The 22,228-nt window shown below is 33.1% G+C and overlaps 1 pseudogene; it reads right to left on the bottom strand.

The window, feature by feature from the left end:
- Positions 1–486: 486 nt before the first annotated feature.
- LOC107840771 lies at positions 487–17,714 on the bottom strand (annotated as a pseudogene).
- Between the last annotated feature and the right edge of the window lie 4,514 nt (positions 17,715–22,228).

The following is a 22,228-nucleotide window of genomic DNA, read 5'->3' as shown; positions in this document are numbered from 1 at the left end:
CACAGATTATTATGAACAAAATGTAAGAGAAAATAAATCAATTCTTATTGATTTATTTTAATTAATGACGTGGACCTCTAGTAAGACGTAGCATGGTAAAACAGTTTTTGAAAAACCGCCATTACCAAGTACTGGCATGTATGAACTTGTTTTGTAACGGCGATGACATAAACGAGTCAAACTTTTAACAAATGGCATAAATGAGTCATTTCTGATAGTTCGATGGCATATTTGAGTCTTTTCTCTTTTGTTTTAATTAATGATGTGGACCTCTAGTAAGATGACACGTGGCAAAGCTGTTTTTGAAAAACCACCGTTAACAAGTAATGGCATAGATGAACCTATTTTGTAACGGCGATGACATAAATGAGCCAAACTTGTAACGGCTGGCATGGATGAGCCATTTCTGATAGTTCGATGGCATATGTGAGCATTTTCCCTTTAGAATATATAGACGTACTGCACAACCAATGGACAGTTATACTTTCATAGCAGCTTCCTCTTCAGGCTCCCATTGCCAATGTTGGCATCACCTATTTCAGGAGAGTTATCGATGTCTGAAGCTTTGCGTAAAAACTTGCCATGGTTCCTTGACATTTTCTTGACATGAGTGATACGTAATCTTAGTCGAGAATCTTCAACTGGAACCAGTTTATAAGCCTCAGTAAAGACTAGATTCGTCGATGTGTCCTTGTTTAGTTTATTAGCTTCTGTAAAGACTGAACTAGCCATTATGACCCTGTTTGGCATCAGCTCTTCTCCTTTTGGTACTGCTTTCTTCATCAGTTGTATGCATAATGACAATAAAGCAAAATGTATAAGTTCATCGGTAGCTCATTTAACAAATAAATCAATCACGAATGCATATCACAAAAACCACTAGGATCGTACTAACTAGGTAGGCGTTTGGACAGATTTTGTTATATATTTGGACATATATTTTAGTTGAAAAATGTTACGAGTGATTTAGATATAGTGATTCCATACCTCCCAATCAACAAAATCCAATCTGAAGACAAAGTGGTTGTATTTAACTTCACCAGAAATAACTAAATGGGAAGCAGGACCATTCCTCGGAGCTGAAAAGGGAACAACATTAGAAAGGAAAAGAGGGCAGGCATCTCAGTGCACTAATCTCCAGCTATGCATAGAGTTCGAGAAAGGGCCAAACCACAAGGGTCTAGTATATTGCATTTCTGCAAGAGGCCAATTACACAACTCAAATCCATAACCTTCAAGTTGTATGACTGCACCACAGTTACACCAAGAACTAGGACAAATATAAAATACATTGTCAACAAACGATTCAGAGAGGTATCTTACAAAGAAAGTGAGATCCATTTTCATCCACATGTATCACAACTCGTCCATCTTTTACTAGAAAAGATAGCACGAATAAATTCTTTATGATTTGCGCAAAGCATTTCCTGTTAAATATGAGATTCTCAAGTGTTAGAGTACGTGCCCTACTGAACAGTGACTTTAACATAAGAGTTTCCTATGGATGGAACGGGTTTCCTGACATGTTCCTAGGAAGCAGTAAAATAGGAAGTAAAGAACACAATGATTTTTACGTGGAAAACACTCGGCTCAAAAAGGTGTAAAAAAATATGACTTATACCTGTACATGATTTAACCCCAACTTCACTAAATAACTCTGAGCCTCAACAACGACTGATTACCAAACTCTTGTAACTAACAGCTAGGAATTATAAACTCTAATTCCTATACCTCAATAACTAGGAATCATAAACTCTAATTCCTATAACTCAACAACTAGAAATCATAAACTCTAATTCCTATAACTCAACAATCACCCTTGCTGTAGAACCCACTTCGAGTTATCCCAAACTTGAAGTTAACTCAGCTCAGTATTGTTCCTAAACAATCAATCTAGGAAAGCAGTAAATTACAACTCAATAAGAACAATACATTTAAACTGACTCATGAACTGTAAAGTTTTATCCTGTGAAACAGGTTCATCAATTTGTTCCTTTGTACTGGTAGCACTTGAATCTTCAGTTATGAGCTTTCTCAATTTACTCGTGTTTATCATTTTCTCTCTCTATAAGTGCACAAGTTATTCTGAATATGCATCTTCTATTTAAACATAGATCTCCAAAGAGTCATTCTTTATTTCAAAATCCTCATTTAATCAGAACTCTCATTGCATAGAATTCTACTTCAAGTGAGACTCCTTCTTCAATTCCAACTCTTTAAATCAGTACATATTTATTTTCTTGAGTTTATCTAAATTAGCCATCCATCTGGTCCTTCCTTGATTTTTGCACGCTTGTCTTTAATCATCGATAATTTTGCTACAAGTTTCAGCTACATGAGACAGTGTGTCTGTGAACCAGCTTGACTAACATATTTCATATCACTTTATCAGTTTGTGAATCATCAAAACTACATTTTACCCAACAAATTCTCTCTTTTTGATAATGAAAAACCTTTTGTCTTTGTGTATTCAAACATCTTCACCTGTAGGCACTAAAGTATAAAACACTAGAATGAAATAAGTTAGTCAATGGGTTATAAACATTGCAACCCTCTTATCTTCCCCCTTTTGGCATCATCGAAAAACATTTTTAATGCAATAATATACTAGCCAAAGTAATTTGTTATGCTATTCATGGTCACTGGGGCTATCACCAAAACAATCAGACAAAGACTTTAGCCAACATAGTAATGTATTAAAGAGAGCAAAAATAAGATTCAAGCAAAGATAACCATTCCATTTAATTGACAGAGCATGTTCCACATTATACCTAAGCTAGCACTAATCAAAGAAAAACAACTGAATATTTAAAAAAAATATGGTATAAAAGTTGGACATGGCTAAGGATACGAATAGTGAGGAGCTGATGAGGAAGGCGGAATAGGTGTTATCAACTGTGTCAATTGATGAATGACTTTAATATTTTCATTCCTTTCTCAATCAAAGTCAAGCTTCAAAGTCATGATCCTATCCTGAAGGACCACTTATTCCGCTTCATGACTGCCAGATGCAGTTTCTAGTTCAAAATTTATCTTAGCTAAATCATTTTTCTTATCATTATTTTTTTTGCAATGAGTTTTAGACCTCCTTATTAAACCAGGTAGAGCAGCATGATTCATCTATTCAAAAACATCCATTGTTGTTTGAAAAATCAAACCTAAAATTGGCCTAAGAAATCCAAGAAAATCTAAGCCAATTAGGAACTAAAAGAGAGAGCATGTCCCTTTTCATTCTTCAAAAACATATGTTGCATATGATTGATGATCAAGTTTGGAAAATCCATGGTACAAAACTGATATTTTGGTTGAGAGAGAAGAAGGAATTTCTGGTGTAGGATTAACTCATTTGTGCACAATCATTTAGAGAGAGTCAAAGAAAATTTGGTCAACCAATTCATCAGCATTATAGGCAAGGAGAGGATGAAGTGTGAGGAATGGACCAAGTGTTCTCAACTATTTCAACTTAGGTTGCATTTGTTTTTTTTAAGATTCAGATGTCTGAATCTGAATGCACATCTGAATGATTAAGATGTTGTCTCTAGATCTGAAAATTGAATGATTAAGATTGTTTGTTTTTTAATATCTGAATGTGCAAAAAGTTTTTATTTGTATATATGATAAAATAAAAAAATACAAGTCAAGTAAAAAACTAACTATATATCAGAAAAGTACGTAATTTAATACAATAAAATTATTATTTAATTAAAAAAAATATTTATATTTGTTAGTGATAGTGGAGATGGTTTACAATTGTGGTTGTGGTGACAATGATTGATGTTAGTGATTAGTAATGTTGGTGGTGATAGTTGTGATGATTGGTATTTTATTGACTATTATGATGATGGCGGTTGATAGTGGTGGTGGTGGTTATTATATGACGTTGCTTAATATTAGTAGTTGGAGATGTCGATTTTGATGGCTGATAAATGAATGCATGATGATTGACGATGTGTTGCTGCTAGTTGGAGATGTTGTTAGTTGTGATAGTGGAGATAGTTGTTAGATGAGATAAATTGTAGCGATGACAGTGGTTGAAGTGGTGGTAGAGGTGGCGTTAATAGTAATAATGGTAGTGGCGACCGAAGAATGTGTGGAGGTTGTAATGTATTATTGGTAGTTAGTGGTGGTGCTAGTTGTGATAGATGAGTTGGTCAATAGTATAGATTGGTCGGTAGTGGTTGATGATGATGGTGTTGTCGACGATGCTAATGGCGGTGAATAGAATTAGAATAATAGAGGTAGTAGGTGTGGTAGCGATTGACAATAGTGGTTAGTAGTGATATTTGTTATCGATAGTAGAGGTGGTTGGTGGTGGATGGGTAGTAGTTGACAATGGTTGCGGTGGCAGAGGTGGTTAGTGATGGTGACTGATGACTATGAATAGACTGACAGTGAATATTATCCAACACCAGATTACCTCTTCAGACCTATTAAAACTTTATTCTAGATCTGAATGATTAAGACCTATTCAGACATATTAAGAGCTAAAATCTTAATAAAAAACAAATGCACTTAATGGTCTGAAGTCTGAACCATTCAGATTTAGACCTCCATTAAGTGCAAACAAATAAGCCCTTAGATAGTCTATGCTTATGTCAGTGTAGAGCATACTTGATAAGAAGAACTTTGAGGTCATAATTGCTTGCTTGTACCTATTTTCTGCACAATCTAATACAAAATTAGGTTAAAAGAGTCAAAAATCTGGAATTGGAACACACAACTAAATGAGCAAGACTGAATCGAATAATATTTTAGCTAATAAGATTTTAAAAAAAATGGTTATTCTAGTCAATCATTAAGGGGAGTTCATACAATTTTAATCATCCTCAAATCTAACCTATTCTTTTCAAAATGCTCTCTTCTTAGTGTCTTTGGTGCTTCTCCAGTCATTTAAGTAACCCACATATTCAACATTTTTATAGCCCTCAAGAGTGAAATTACTTTTATTTGAATACCATAGTCTCAAGTCATTGATTTGTTGCTCCCCCTGTCGATATGCCCTCAGTCATAGAACAGGTGGTACAATATGTTTTTGTGCATGCTCAGCATTTTCACTGTTATCCTCTTAACTTCTCTGCTTTATACATTAGTCCACAAAGACTCATACGAACCAGGTTCAAGCACTAGATTGTTATTTTTTTTTTAGATTCTCCTTGCTTCCCCCTTACACAGGCTCTACAAATCTAGCCATCTTTCAAATGATCCATTCCCCCTTTAAATGTGGTGAGTGAAAGAAACTTTATTTTCTTCTAGTCTTATGCCTTGAGAAAGCTTTATTTATGTACAAATTTTTCTTGCCTCCTTTCACTCTCACCTGCAAAACAAATTAGGGGTTAATTTTAGGCACCCAGAAAAGCTTGAGTCCTTTCTTATGAATAAATAGATGAATCAGATTTCTTCTAGCCCATGCAGGCAATAGTTTAGGTGACCTATTTCTCTGACCAGGTTTAGTTATCCTTTTCTTGGTCTGAGATAATTTATTTGCCAGATTTAGACTGCTGGATCTTCTTTTGGCAGCAACAAGATGAGTGTCCTAGTTTTTCACAAATATAACATAAATCTTTATAAGAAATAGTTTCTTTGTGAAAACCTATGCCAACCCTCTCATTTTGAGTCCTACTACTTAGATGATTAACAATTCTAGATGACTTGGTCCATCGGTTAGCTCTTTCAAGATCAAGTTTTATCCTAGAGTTTTCTTGAGTTAGCTTTCTAACCTTTTCTCTTTGATAAAATAATTCATCTTTTCTTTGTTTAAGTTCAGACTCAATTCTTTGATGATTTTCACTCATGGCTCCTTTTTTCTTTTTCAGTAATTGACAACTTTAAGATTTCTGATTTTGGATCTAGGTTTGATGAATCAAGTTGACTGACCTGTTCCTTTAGGGTGCAGTTTTTTGTATCAGTGGCATTCTTTCAAGTCTCAAGATCAATGTAATCAAACTTTAGACTTGTAAAAGCATTGAATAACTGATCCCTTTCAGATGTGAGCTCGTGAAAATCATCAATCAATGCGTTCATCAAGGGAGTTAGTCTTTTCTTCGAACAAAGATGCAATTTATCTTTAAGATCAAGTAGACTTACCTCAAATTTTATTTTCTTTTCTTCCATGTCTGAGTCACCTATAGCCATAAGTACACTTTCATCAACTCTATCATCATCAGATTCTTCTGAGCTTGATCCCCATGCAGCCATCGTAGCAAATGATTCCTTCATTTTGGAGTAAGATTTCTCTTTTAGCTTCAACTCTTTTTCAGCTCTTACATTTTTTTGCTCAATTTCCCACAATGGATAATCCCTGATCATATGATTTGTATATTCATACTTGAAACAACCAGCTTGAGACTTATAGTTGGAATAACACCTACTACTCGTTCCTCTTTTGATCTGGCGCTTTCCTTTCTTAAAATACCTTTTGAAATTCTTGGTAAGCTTTCTATTTTCCAGATCTGATTCTAAACTGCCAGGCTCTTTTAGTGCTATTGACTTATCCTTAGTTCCTTTATTTTTCTCTAAGTTATCCATGTTCTTTACATATGCATCCTCAAGATTATTCCAAATTTGTTTTCCAGTGGTGCAACTTGAGATCCTGTTATATTCATCTGGTCCAAGTCAGCAAATAAGAATATACTTAGCTTTTGTATTCTTTCCAAGCATCTTAAATTCGGTCTTATCATACTCACTTTTGTCTTTTAATACATCCTTGTTTTCAGCATCTTTCTTCATGGTGTATTGAGGTCCATCAATAATTCTATTTTAGAGTTCGTAGTCAACAGCCTGAAGAAAAATCTTTCATCATTTCTTTCTATCCTGAGTAGTACTGTCCATTGAACAATGGAGGCCTATTGATGTCTTGCCCTTCGCAGTAGCTAGTAGGTGGTGCATAATTCAACTTTGATCTTATCTTAAGGTGTTAGCCTTCATAAGATAACCCTCTCTGATACCACTTGTTAGAGTACGTGCCCTACTGAACAGTAAGTTTAACGTAAGAGTTGCCTATGGATGGAACGGGTTGCCTAAAGTGCTCCAATGAAGCAGTAAAACAGAAAGTAAAGAACACAATGATTTTTATGTGGAAAACACCCGGCTTAAAAAGGTGTAAAAAAACAGGACCTATAACTCTACAGGATTTAACCCCAACCTCACTAAATAACTCTGAGCCTCAATAACGACTGATTACAAAACTCTTGTAACCAACAACTACAAATTATAAACTTAATTCCTATACCTCAATAACTAGGAATCATAAACTCTAATTCCTATAACTCAACAACTAGGAATCATAAACTCTAATTCCTATAACTCATCAATCACCCGTGACTGTTGAAACCACTTTGAGTTATCTTAAACTTAAAGTTAACTCAGCTCAGTATTATTCCTAAACAATCAATCTAGGAAAACAATAAATTACAACTCAATAAGAACAATACATTTAAATTGACTCCTGTAAAGTTCTTTCCTGTGAAATAGGTTCGTCAATCTGTTCCTTTGTACTGGTAGCACTTGAATCTTCATTCAGAATTCTCTCAATTATGATCTTTCTCAATTTTCTCATGTTAGCCTTTTATCTCTCTGTAAGTGCGCAAGTTATTCTGAATAATACATCTTCTATTTAAGCACAGATCTCCAAAGAGTCATTCTTCATTTCAAACTCCTCCTTTAATTAGAACTCTCATTTCATAGAATTCTATTTCAAGTGAGACTCCTTCAATTCCAACTCTTGTCTCCTTAGAGTTGTAGTCAAAATCCAACTCTTTAAATCAGCACATGTTTATTTCCTTGAGTTTATCTGAATTAGCCACCCATCTGGTCCTTCCTTGATTTTTGCACGCTTGTGTTTAATCATCGATGATTTTGTTACAAGTTTCAGCTACATGAGACAGTGTGTCTGTGAATAAGCTTGACTGACATGTTTCGTATCACTTTTTCAGTTTTTCAATCATCAAAACTATATTGTACCCAACATCAAGCTTAACTCTCTTCTCCTTCTTTAGGATCTGAAACATGGTTGCTATATTCTTCCGTATGTGTTATCTCCTCCGCGTTTAAGTCAATCTATGATAGAAGCAAGAAGATATACTAAAATCACAACTCAAGTAGCTAAATTCACACTTTTACAACATGAGAAAGACAATTTTATGTCCTTTGTTCGAGCTCACAAGTACAGTTTTGAATGTGGTCTACGTGTATACTTACGCTGCTTAACTTCGCGGTCCATTGGTCCAATCCTTCAGAATAAAGCAACAAAGAAATCACATAAGAATGCAAGAACAAATGTCTCACAAACCAACTTAATACTACATATTACTGAAGCAAAACTTTCATGGTGTGGCAACCTCTTGCATTACTGAAAATTGGTGAAACAGCACGACCAATTTTCTTCCAACGTTATGTTTTTGCATTCTGAGAGTGCCTATTTGCACTTCGCAACCCGTAGTCTCGAAGCAAAGAGGATATGAACATATAAGGTGTAATGTCATCTCAGTATTATGTGATCTTACAGAAGTCACCAAAGTTCTAGCGAGATCAAACAATGCCTCTGCATCGGCAACTTGCTCTCTTGGCTTTTTGACTGGCAATAAAAACGATGATAGATAAAGTTAATGTGAGATAAACATTACACTCCATTATCAATTTTACCCTCAAAAAGAAATTTTCAAACTCTCAAGGATGCAATACTATATAATAGAGCAGCACGAAGTAATACTTCATTGAATAAAACACCCTTCATTGCCAAGATTGGGTTTTTTACCTCACTCCAGAACAAAATCACGACAAAGCAAAAAACAAATAGCCCTAATATCTAAGGATGAGCCAAGGGACAATTAGAAACAACACAAGGTAGGACTAAGGTATACATACACACCACCCTACCAGACCCCACTTGCAGGATACCACTGGATATATTGTTGTCTCTCAGAAGGACAAAGAGTCTCACTTTCAACATTCTTGTAATGCATACAACTACAACTTTGCCATCACCTCTGTAAAAAAAAATTGGGCAGCCCGGTGTACTAAAGCTCCCACTATGCGCAGGGTCCGGGGAAGGGTCCCACCAGAGGCGGCTCTACTCTTTTGGAAAAAAAGTGACCGCCTTAAGCCCCTAAATTTGAGGGGCCATATTTTTTTAAGTAATAATATATACTATGTGTAGAAAATAAAATTTTTATATATAATAAAACTATTATTGGAAGAAATTTGATATATTTGAAGTATTATATCTCAAGAAAAATTAAATTATTACAAAAAAGTGAGTATATAATTTTTAAAATAGACTTTATCAAAAAAAATAACTTTTTTAAAAAAAAATTAAGGCTTCCGTTTGATTTTGGCCTTAGGCCACTAATGTATTTGAGCCGCCCCTGGGTCCCACCACAAGGGTGTATTGTACTAAACCTTACCTTGCATTTCTGCCAGAAGTTATTTTCAAAGCTTGAACCCATGACCTCCTAGTCACATGGCAACAACTTTACCAGTTACTCTGAGGCTCCCCTTCCCTGATCACCTCTATATAAGAATGAAAACTAAAAGTTGTAATTTCAAAGTGAACTTTCAAAGTTCTTATAAAGTTTTTGTTCAACCATATAAGTTACTAATAATTTGAAGGTGTAACTTAGGAGACAATTTCAGGATTCTTTGAATGCTTTCAACTAGTAGCTTACAATTCCAAAGGCAAATCAAGGATTTAAGCTTAACAAGTTCAACCTTGATCATTCTTAGTACTAACTCATTTTACGGTTAGAATTAGGGGTTCAAATATAATAGTTGTTGATACTTTACATATATTTCTATACTTAGCAACATAACAAAATGGCAGCCCGATGCACTAAATCTCCTGCTATGCGCAGCGTCTGAGGAAGGGCCCCACCACAAGGGTGTATTGTACGCAGTCTTATCTTGCATTTCGGTCAGAGTTTCCAAGGCTTAAACCCATGACCTCCTAGTCACATTGCAACAACTTTTACTCCAAGTCTCCCCTTCATACTCAACAACACAGCAACAGCATATATATCTACAACAACAACATCATACCCACTGTAATATTAAGTGGGCACTAGGAAAGGTGACATGTATTGTAACACCCCGCATTTTGGGCTAGAATAAAAATCATGATTTTGATGCGTTGATAATCCCGAAGCCATAAATCCTATGCCAATATAGAATGTTAATTATTTTAGTAGTATGTGAATCCATTCAAGCTTGAATTTGTACCATAGAGGTCCTTCAGCTCAAGGACAAGTTGAAACTATTTTGATCGATTAAGTTTTAGTGGAAGTTGTAATTTGTGTCAGCTTCCATCGACCATAACTCTCTTTATATGTCTAATTAGAGGTCCTACTATGTGTCAAATGATAGGTATTTGATTTAGCTTTCCAACAATACCAATTTTGCTTAAATCCGACACCCGAGCAAGAAGTTATGGTCTTTCAAAGTAGTAGGCGGCGCCTATGTAAACATAGGCGATAGCATAGGTGGAGCCTATGTAAACATAGGCGATACCATAGGCACCGCCTATGTAAAGGTTTCAGGTGACTTAAACACTCCGTTTTTGGGGCAAAATAGTCCTTTTCCACCCTTATTTAGCCATAAACACGAAATTCAGTTCCCAAAGACCCAAAAATACACCTTCATTCATCAAAATTGTTCAAGAACTCTCTCTAGGGTTTCAAAATAAAAGTCCAAGTAGTTCAATATTCAACCATGGGTTTTCAAAATAAATTGAAGATTTGAAATCCCCGCAACGTAGGCTTCAAGAAACACCTATCATATTCGCAAATAGAGGTACATGGGGTTATCCTAAAATCTCATGGGTGTAGTTTTTATGAACATGCATGCTTTTAAATGGGGGTTTTCAATCAAATGCTAATAACTTGCTTTTAATATGATTTCTAAGTCATTTACTTTATGTCATGGGAATTGTTTGCCTATATACTTCAATGGTTGAAACCATGCATATGTGATTTGAGATTTTCCATGGAAGTTTGATAAATATGAATGATAAATTGCTTTCAAATTCCCATGATAATGTCTTGATACCCTATATCATATTGTGATCAACAAAAGAGAGCATGAATTTGAAATAAATATTGTTCACCACTTATAAATGATGAAGCACCTTGGTTTTTACATGATTATGCATATGTGGAAGTGATATTGAGGACTTGCAAGTAGGGTATTACGATACCCTACAGAATATGATATGTGATTGAATCAGATGAAATTTGAATGCATCGATTTTACATGAGATAGGTGGATGCCCAAAGAAGGCGTTTAAGTGTAAGGGCTCATCGCTGGAAAACGTGTTTGCCGACATGGAGATTTGGTACCAAGCTAAGTGATCGTGCGTACTTGACTTTATGTCATTCCAAAATTGGGACTGTAGGTAGGAGCCCGGGATAAGTGATCTTGGGCACTACCATTGCTTCGAAACACCATGATTCGTGGTCTTGTGTGTCTCTCCCTCACTTTTACTCTAATCTCGACGGCAACTAAGATTGGACAGTTGGTGTAAATTTTGTAGGGTATTGAAAACAATTACATTATGCCCATGTGTTTTCAAATTATTTGATATGAAACTGCTTTAGAATGGCTCTCACCTATATTGTGTAAAAATATTATACTTCTGTTTTGATTTCTCTGCGTACCAGTACTTTTGTATTGACAATATACATGTATTGTCATTTTTTTTCTTTCAGACCCTAGAGTACAGGAAGTGTAGTTCAGTTAGAATCTGGTACGAGATCTCCCAAACTCTAGATAATGACTTAAAGCTAAGGGGGAGCTAATAGAACGAATGACCAAGTAAGGCTCTCAGATTCTAGTAGTGATGCAGTATGATTTAGAACATCAGAAAGTGAGGGTAAATCTCAACCCATTCCTTCCTCAGTATTTTTTTTGTTATTCGGATGCTTACTCATGCCTTATGATCCAGTTTTGTGATAGTAGTTCATGATTCCTGTATATGATAGAGAGTCACGTACTCTTCCAGTTTTGAGATAATGAGTTCTAGTTCATTCAAGCAGTCGGAATCACATTCCTTATGTTATAAACTCTAGTTGAGGTCATGCAACTCATGACACATGTACTCACTCTTTATAGTGTGCTCAGTCCCGTATAAAAATCTTTTCTTGTTTCAGGGTCTTATGTTTTAACCTTTTTGTGACCCGCCCTATGCAATGATAGTGGTGATGATGTAAATATTCTTGTTGATAAAAGATCATAGTATGCTTTTTTAGATACGGCCATAAGTATGAACTAAGATTTGGGGCCAAGATGTTATGGTTAGTGGAAAAGTTTATGTGTGTATGTCTTAGGGTAGCGCGTGGGAGTTATATTGACAAAAGTTTAGAAACTATGTGAAGTATGAATTTATGGGTGATTGCCTTGGAGTTAACATGTGGTTATAAATTAGGCTTGAATGACGTTTTGGGATTGTAGTAGAAGGTCGCCATATGCATTAGCGACTTCATATTAAGAGTTCAGAGTAGTCATTGAAGTGGTAAGGCATGTTATACTTAGGATGTGATCTTTAAAGGAGATATAGAAGATTGCATCATATGTTTTACAATAATAGTGTGGTCTGGCATTTCGTTTTTTTTTTTTGACTTAGAGTTAGGCTTGATCACGGCGAAGGGATTAAGTTATTTCTGACATTAGTAGAAAGATTTGTCAATGCTCATATAAGAATTTTAAGCTGAGTTGAATGAATATGATATTTATAGGGAATAGTATAGTTAAGGAATATTCGGGAAGTGCGCTAAGCCTGAAAGTAAGAAGTTGTATTGCGAAAGGTCTGAAAATTCTATCCTAATTTATGAGTTATAAGTCTATATTCCAGACTGCAGAGTAGTGTCAATGTTGTGATTTCCTCAGTTGGATGTTTTTTGTAATCCATACCCAAGATTCATGGCTCCCTATTACTGCTAGAACTTCTTTAGAGAGAGTATTGAAGAGATACTACAGATTGAGTATAAGTTTCCAGTATAGTTCAGTCTATGTGGCCAGCAAATCAGTTTAGCAGTCAGATTCGCATGACTTGTTTTCTCGTCTCTTTATTTAATCATACTACTCAAAAATCTCAGATATGTTACTATTCCAAGATAGAGTATACTAGTATTTGCAAGTATAGGTCAATTCATGCATTATGTACTAGATTCAGATTCCAGATGTTCAGTTATGATTAAATTTGTTGGTGCCTAATGCATTGCCTCAGTTTTTCGAGTATCTTAGTGAATTGAGCATTCATAGAGGGACATAGGGTCCAAGGGGGTGATACCCCATTCAGTTGCATGCATAGATTCTTATTACAAGCTTCGCACCAATTACCATTGTGTATTTAGTCATACGTCATACATCAGTTCAGTCAGATATGCATTCATTAGAAATGTATGTACAATAGAAAAGTTTAGCTTATCAGTGTATTTAGTTCTGCGTTCATGAGAACAACTCAGTAACAAATCCATGCATCAGATATGCACGTCCGGTATAAGAATTTAGAACATCAGTAGTTCCAGTCTTGTAGTCATGTTTTAGATAAGTGCATTCTTTATTAGAGAAACATATCATGTTTGCGTTATTCCATATCTCTAAGCTTCAATATGCTCCTACCCATCATTCGAGGATGAATGATTCTAAGGGGGAGATAATGTAACACCCCGCATTTCGGGCTAGAATAAAAATCATGATTTCGATGCGTTGATAATCTCGAAGCCATAAATCCTATGTCAATATGGCATATTAATTATTTGAGTAGTATGTGAATCCATTCAAGCTTGAATTTAGACCATAGAGGTCCTTCAACTCAAGGACGAGTTGAAACTATTTCGATCGATTAAGTTTTAGTGGACGTTGTAACTTGTGTCATCTTCCATCAACTATAACTATCTATATATGTCGAATTATAGGGCCTACTATGTGTCAAATGATAGGTCTTTGAGTTATCTTTCCAACGATACCAATTTTGCTAAAATCCAACACCCGAGCAAGAAGTTATGGCCTTTCAAAGTAGTAGGCAGCGCCTATGTAAACATAGGCAATAACATAGGCGGCGCGTATGTAATAGGCGATATCATAGGCGGCGCCTATGTAAACATAGGTGATAGCATAGGCACCGCCTATGTAAAGGTTTCAGGTGACTTAAACACCCCATTTTTGGGGCAAAATGGTCCTTTTCCACCCTTATTTAGCCATAAACATGAAATTCAATTCCCAAAGACCCCAAAATACACCTTCATTCATCAAAATTGTTCAAGAACTCTCTCTAGGGTTTCAAATAAAAACCCAAGTAGTTCAATATTCAACCATGGGTTTTCAAAAAAAATTGAAGATTTGGAATCCCCGCAACGTAGGCTTCAAGAAGCACCTATCATATTCGCATACAGAGGTACGTGGAGTTATCCTAAAATCTCATAGGTATAGTTTTTATGAACATGCATGCTTTTAAAGGGGGTTTTTCAATCAAATGCTAATAACCTGCTTTCAATATGATTTATAAGTCATTTTTCTTTATGTCATGGGAATTGTTTGCCTATATACTTCAATGGTTGAAACCATGCATATGTGATTTGAGATTTTCCATGGAAGTTTGATAAATATGAATGATAAATTGCTTTCAAATTCCCATGATAATGTCTTGATACCCCATATCATATTGTGATCAACAAAAGAGAGCATGAATTTGAAATAAATATTGTTCACCACTTATAAATGATGAAGCACCTTGGTTTTTACATGATTATGCATATGTGGAAGTGATATTGAGGACTTACAAGTCGAGTATGATGATACCCTATAGAATATGATATGTGGTTGAATTAGATAAAATTTGAATGCATCGATTTTACATGAGATAGGTGGATTCTCAAAGAAGGCGTTTGAGTGTAAGGGCTCATCGCTTGAAAACGTGTTTGCCGACACGGAGATTTGGTACCAGGCTAAGTGATCTTGTGTACTTAACTTTATTTCATTCCCAAATTGGTACTATAGGTAGGAGCCCGGGCTAAGTGATCTTGGGCACTATCATTAAGTTGAGACACCATGCTTCGTGGTCTTGTGTGTCTCTCCCTCACTTATACTCTAATCTCGGCGGCAACCGAGGTTGGACCGTTGGTGTAAATTATGTAGGGTATTCCACCTAGCTCAGTTGCATTTCATTGTTATTGAAAACAATTACATTATGCCCATGTGTTTTCAAATGATTTGATATGAAACTGCTTTATAATGGCTCTCACCTATATTGTGTAAAAATATTATACTTCTGTTTTGATTTCTCTGTGTACCGGTACTTTTGTATTGACCCCCTTCCCTCCCAGGTTCGGAGGCACAGTCTAGGGGTCTAGATAACCAGTAAATTTCTTCCGACAAATCGCGGAATCAAGTGGTAAGCCTTTTATATTTTGGAAGGCCTGACGTCTGCTATTTCATTTATCATTTATTAGTTTTGGGTCTGCTGGGGGCCTTGTCCCAGTTTTCAGATAGACATTGTTTCAGTCATGTAGTAGAGATTTCGCAGACGGTTTTAGAGAAGTTGATTTAGATTGTGGGACACTATTCCCCATTTTCGTTTTCATGTGATTCTTGACCATGTTTCCGTTATATTGTGCTTCTTCCGCATTACTTTGATCATATGAATTGGGTGCATGATTACCAGACAGATAGGGGTGTTTCGGGCCTCCATGGTTCGAAATGCTCGTCAAGGCCAGGCCCTGGTTCGAGTCGTGACATGTATGCAACTTTAACCCTATCTTGTGAAGGTATAGAGGTCGTTTCCAGAAAATTATAGTAACCAACTGCAATAAATCACAAGATTCTTACTGACTTTTCAAGAAAGTCCATAACTTGATCAAGTATGTAACTTTAGTTAAAAGTTAGTTATTTCTTTCATATTCATAAAAAGCTTTCAATCATATATGAAAAATCTAGCAAATATTCCACATAAAGATAAAATCTTTGACATCTATATATAGGCATAGTACAAAAAAATAAACAGAGAAAAAAAGGAAAAAAATACCTTCATTATGAGAGCTTTCGATTTCTTTCATAATTTCCTTGAACTTCTTTGAATCAGCACCTCCAATATCATCTTTTCCTTCTGTATACCAATTACCACATCAAAAATAATTTCTTTAAAAAATCATTTTTAGAAAATAAATAAAAAAAGAATTCTTGTGCACAAAACATCCCGCATTAGTAGAACCCGACAAGGGACGCCATGGCTTAGACGGACAATGCAAACATTAATGGTTGTTTCCACTTCCACGACTTAAACATGTGACATATACGTCACCAGGGGAGGACCTACGTAGTGGCGAGGGGTTCACCCAAACCCCCTTGGCAAAAAATTACGTTGTATATATAAGGTAGAAAATCTATATTTATGTATATATATTAATTTTGAACCACCTGACACAAGGTTGTTGGATAGCTCTGTGGTACAATCTCAACTTCTTGGTGCGCTACTTCAGGCTTGGTCGTGGGTTTGATCCCCTTCAGTCTATTTTTTTAAAAAAGTAGACTGAAATCTACGGCTGGACGCCTACAGAACAAAAAGAAAGAAGCCTACAACTATTAAAAAAAAAGACTACATACCTCACCTGCTATATAAAAGAAAAAAAACTTTAAAATAAGTTAAAATATAAGTTTAAGTATTTTATATTTATAGAATATATACTATTATGTCCCTTGAAATTATATTTTGTTGGCTTATTCACACATTTATATTTTTATTTTTCAAACCCTGAAGAAGATTTCTGGATCGCCACTGTACGTCACATGGTGACAACGAACAAAATAACACGAAAAATAGCACAGAACGAAAAACGAAAAAAAGATTTCCAAAATAACATGACAACAACGTTACCATGGCCTAGTCAACCTACCTAATGCAAATATAGGTTACACGCAAACAACTTTACTATCATTGTAAGACTACCCTAGCGGCAATGGCGGAGCCATCTTCGCTCCAGGGTTCATCCGAACCGCTTCGATGGAAAATTATACTATTTTTACATGACTAAAAATATTTCTTATGCATATATAGTAGATATTGAACCCCTTTGACTAGTTCATATATATACTTCTGAACCTCAATGAAAATTCGGGCTCCGCCACTGCCTAGCGATGGCCTAGAAAGCCAATGCAAACATTAATGGTTGCTTCAATGCCTTGTCAACCTACCTAATGCAAATATAGGTCACACACAAAAAACTTTACTATCGTCGTCAGATTACCCTAGCGGACATGGAAGAGCCACCTTTGCACCAGGGTTCTCCGAATCCCCTTCGACGAGAAATTATACTATTTTTATATTAGTTTTATATGATTAAAAAGATTTTTTATGCATATATAGTAGATGTTGAATCCCCTTCGACTAGTTAGTGTATATACTTTTGAACCCCTTAATGAAAATTCTGACTCCGTCACCACCTAGCGGTAGCCTAGAAAGCCAATGCAAACATTAATGGTTGCTTCCACTTCCACAGCTTAAACTATGACATATATGTCATGTGGCGACAACTTTACCTTATTGTTTTTACAAAATAACACGAAAAATAATACAAAATGAAAAAAAAAAAAATTCAAAATCACATGACAATAACATTACCACAAATACTGTTTTGTATTGCATAATATTTGCAACGAACCCCTCTTGCTTGAGATTTCGGTTTCTCAGTAGAATCATGAGACAACTCAACTTTTGGTATACGATTTGCCATTTTTTAACTTTGATAAAATATATGGTGATTAACAATATTATTTTGACATCTATTTATAGGGATAAAAAAAAAATAATTTGTCGTTTCTTTATTAATTCCTGGTTGAGAAAGTTTTGACTTTTGAGGACAGTAATTTTAAAAAGAAAAAAAAAATTCTTGACAAGTTTTGTGTAAACTCGATTTTTCTCATGTTTTATTTATGGAATTATACTAAATCTATTATTTTATTTCTTCTAAAATTTTATATTATCAGTAATATGTACTTGTTATAGTACGTAATTATTTATATCTAAAATTACTAAATTTATAATAAAAGTGAATGATGTGATAGTCATCTATTGATTCACATTAAGTCATTATTCAACAGATGTTTTTATTAGTTTGGTCATTTCCAACAGACTACTCATCTGTTATAACATGTTAGTCATCTATTGATTCACATTAAGTCATTATTCGTAATAACTAAATTGATTACTAAAATAAAATATGAATTAATAAGTTTAATTACAATTTCAATTAATCTCATGGTAATTACACGATCAATTAAGTATGTTTGTCTTGAGTAGAGTGATCAATTGACCAATTTTATTTGAAATGGTTCAAACTAAGTCATCATTAGAAATAACAATATTGATTTAACCAAAACTAAAGATGAATTAATAAGTTGAATTATGATTTCAATTAATTTCATAGTAATTACATGATAAATTAAGTGTTTCTTACTGAGTAGAATGATTAATTGACAAATTTTATGTGAAATAATTCAAATTAAACCATTATTAGAAATAACAACATTGATTTAACTAAAATTAAAGGTGAATTAGTAAGTTCAATTACGATTTTAATTAATCTCAGTAATTAAATAATCAATTAAGTGTTTCATCCTTAGTAGAATAATTAATTGACAAATTTTGTTTTAAATAATTCAAATTAAGCAATTATTAGTAATAACTATGTTGATTTAACTAAAATTAAACATGAATTAATGAGTTCACTTATAATTTCAATTAATTTCATCGTAATTACATGATTAACTAAGTGTATGCGTCCCGAGTAGACTGATCAATCGATCAATTTTATTTGAAATAATTCAAATTAAGATATTATTAGTAATAACTAAATTGATTTAACTAAAATTAAAGATAAACTTACAATTTCGATTAATCTCATAGTAATTAAATTATCAACTAAGTGTATTTGTCATGATTAGGGTGATCAATTGACCAATTTTATTTGAAATGAATCAAATTAAGTCATTATTCGTAATAACTAAATTTATATAACTAAAACTAAAGATGAATTGATAAGTTCACTTACAATTTCAATTAATCTCATTGTAATTACATGATCAACTATGTGTATTCTTCTCGAGGAGAGTGATCAATCGACCAATTTTATTTCAAATGATTCAAATTAAGTCATTATTAGTAATAAATAAATTGATTTTGACTAAATTAAAGATGAATTGATAAGTCCACTTACAATTTCAATTAATGTATTCATCCTTAATAGAATGTTCAATTGATAAATTTATTTAAAATGATTCAAATTAAGCAATTATTAGTAATAGCTAAATTGATTTAACTAAAATTAAAGACAAGACCTTAGACAAGAGGACAAACATTTGAGTTCCCTTAAAAACATATGAGCTTTAGTATTTTAAATTATTTTTCAACATATATCCTATATGTTTGATAATTTTCAACAGACGAGTCATCTGTTGCAACAACTTAGTCATCTGTTGCAACAGATGTCTATATTTGTTTGATAATTTTTAATAGATGAGTCATTTATTGCAACAGGTTAGTCATCTGTTGCAACATATGTCTATATTTGTTTGGTTATTTCTAATAGATGTCTTTATCTGTTTAGTCATTTCTAACAGATGTCTTTATCTGTTTGATCATTTCCAACAGATGTCTTTATTTGTTAAGTCATTTTCAATAGATTACTCATGTTTTGCAACACGTTAGTCATCTATTGATTCATACTAAGCCATTATATTAGCAATAACTAAATTTATTTAACTAGAATTAAACATGAATTAATTAGTTCAATTACAGTTTCAATTAATCTCATGGTAATTACTCTATTAACTAAGTGTATTCGTCCTGAGTAGAGTGATCAATTGACCAATTTTTTTTGAAATGGTTAAAATCAAACCACAATTAGAAATAAATATATTGATTTAACTAAAATTAAAGATGAATTAGTAAGTTGACTTACAATTTCAATTAATTTTTTAGTAATTACATGATCAACTAAGTGTTTCGTCTTAAGTAGAATGGTCAATTGACCAATTTTATTTGAAATAATTAAAATCAAGAAATTATTAGTAATAATTTAATTAATTCAACTAAAATTAAAGATGAATTGATAATTTTAATTACGATTTCAATTAATCTCATAGTAATTACATGATCATCTAAGTGTATTCGTCTTGAGTAAAGTGTTTAATTGACCAGTTTTATTTGAAATGATTCAAATTAAGATATTACTAGTAATAACTACATTGATATAACTAAAATTAAATATGAATTGATAAGTTCAATTAGGATTTCAATTATTCTCATATTAATTACACGATCATCTTAGTGTATTCGTTCTGAGTAGAGTGATCAATTAACTAATTTTATTTGAAATTATTCAAATTAAGCCATTATTAGTAATAGCCAAATTGATTTAATAATTACAATTTCAATTAATCTCATAGTAATTACATTATCATTTAAGTGTATAACCTATTGCAACAAATTTAATCTGTTGCAACAGAGGAGTCATTTTTTGAAAATTATCAAACAGATATACACATATGTTGCAATAGACTAGTCATCTGTTGTAACAAATGTCTTTATCTGTTGGTCATTTCCAATAGATGACCCATCTATTGCAATATATCACTTTATTTGTTTGTTATTTCCAACAGATTACTAATCTGTTGCAATAGGTTACTAGACTGTTGCAACAGATGTCTTTATCTGTTTGGTCATTTTCAACAGATTACTTATCTTTTACAACTTCTTAGTCATCTATTGATTCATACTAAGCCATTATATTAGTAATAACTAAATTTATTTAACTAGTATTAATAAGTTCAATTATTGTTTCAATTAATCTGATGGTAATTACATGATCAACTAAGTGAGTAGGGTGATCAATTGACCAATTTTATTTGAAATGATTCAAACCAAGCCATAATTAGAAATAACTATATTGATTTAACTAAAATTAAAGATGACTTAGTAAGTTCACTTACAATTTCAATTAATTTTATAATAATTACATGATCAACTAAGTGTTTCGTCTTTAGTAGAATGATCAATTGACCAATTTGATTTAAAATAATTAAAATTAAGTAATTATTAGTAATAACTAAATTGATTTAACTAAAATTAAAGATGAATTGATAATTTAATTAAGGTTTCAATTAATCTCATAGTAATTATATGATCATCTAAGTGTATTCGTCTTGAGTAAAGTGTTAATTGACCAATTTTATTTGAAATGATTCAAATTAAGACATTATTAGTAATAACAACATTGATTTAACTAAAATTAAAGATGAATTGACAAGTTCAATTACGATTTCAATTAACATGTTGCAATAGATGAGTAATCTGTTTGAAAAGACCAAACAGTTAAAGACATTTGTGGAAAATGACCAAACATATATAGACTTCTGTTGCACCAGATGACTAACCTATTGCAATAGCTAACTCATATTGAAAAGTATCCAACAAATATAGACATCTGTTGCAACAGATGGCTAAATTGTTGCAACATATGACTCATTTATTGGAAATTATTAAATAGACAAGATATATGTGAACTCAAAATCAAAAAGAGCTACAGAATTTAAAAAGTGACCAAAATAGGTGACCTATTTAAAAAGTTACCAAAATAGGCTAAACGTAATAATTTAATACATTTTCTATTTTTTTCTTAATGGTGAACTGACGGAGTTGACTTTTACAAAAACGTAAGAATTTCTTAAGTTTTACATTTTTTTTGTAAAACGTAAGCAATTCTTACGTTTTATTAAAAAATATAAAACATAAGAATTTCTTACATTTTATACGATGACCGAGGAAAAAAATGCAGTGAATTATCAAATCAATTAAAAATATACTAAAAAATGAGTTGTTCAACATAACAAAAAATTACTTTCTTAACTTTTTTATAGCAGTGGTCCCCCACCCACAATTCCTTTTCCCCCAAATGTTCCATCACTTGTATTTTTCCTCCTTTTACATATGATAATTATGAATTTTTTGATTAATTAAATTTATTTATATTTTACATGTAGTTCAAATAATTTATTTTTTCCTCTATGAAATAAATTTTTTTGTTTTACATAAAAATTTTAAAAAATAGAAGTATCAATTACCTCATTAACTTAACAATTTTCTTATATTTATTCTATATCAAAAAATAATCACTTCTATCCTTAATTGTCCGATTTCTCTCTAAAAAAAATTATACTTTTGAGTTTTCCTCTACTCCAAAATAGTGAA

This window comes from Capsicum annuum, chromosome 1 (genome assembly GCF_002878395.1).
Source record: "Capsicum annuum cultivar UCD-10X-F1 chromosome 1, UCD10Xv1.1, whole genome shotgun sequence".
Taxonomy (NCBI): domain Eukaryota; kingdom Viridiplantae; phylum Streptophyta; class Magnoliopsida; order Solanales; family Solanaceae; genus Capsicum; species Capsicum annuum.
Note: the sequence above shows the minus strand (reverse complement) of the source record. Positions and strands in the feature narration are given on the sequence as shown.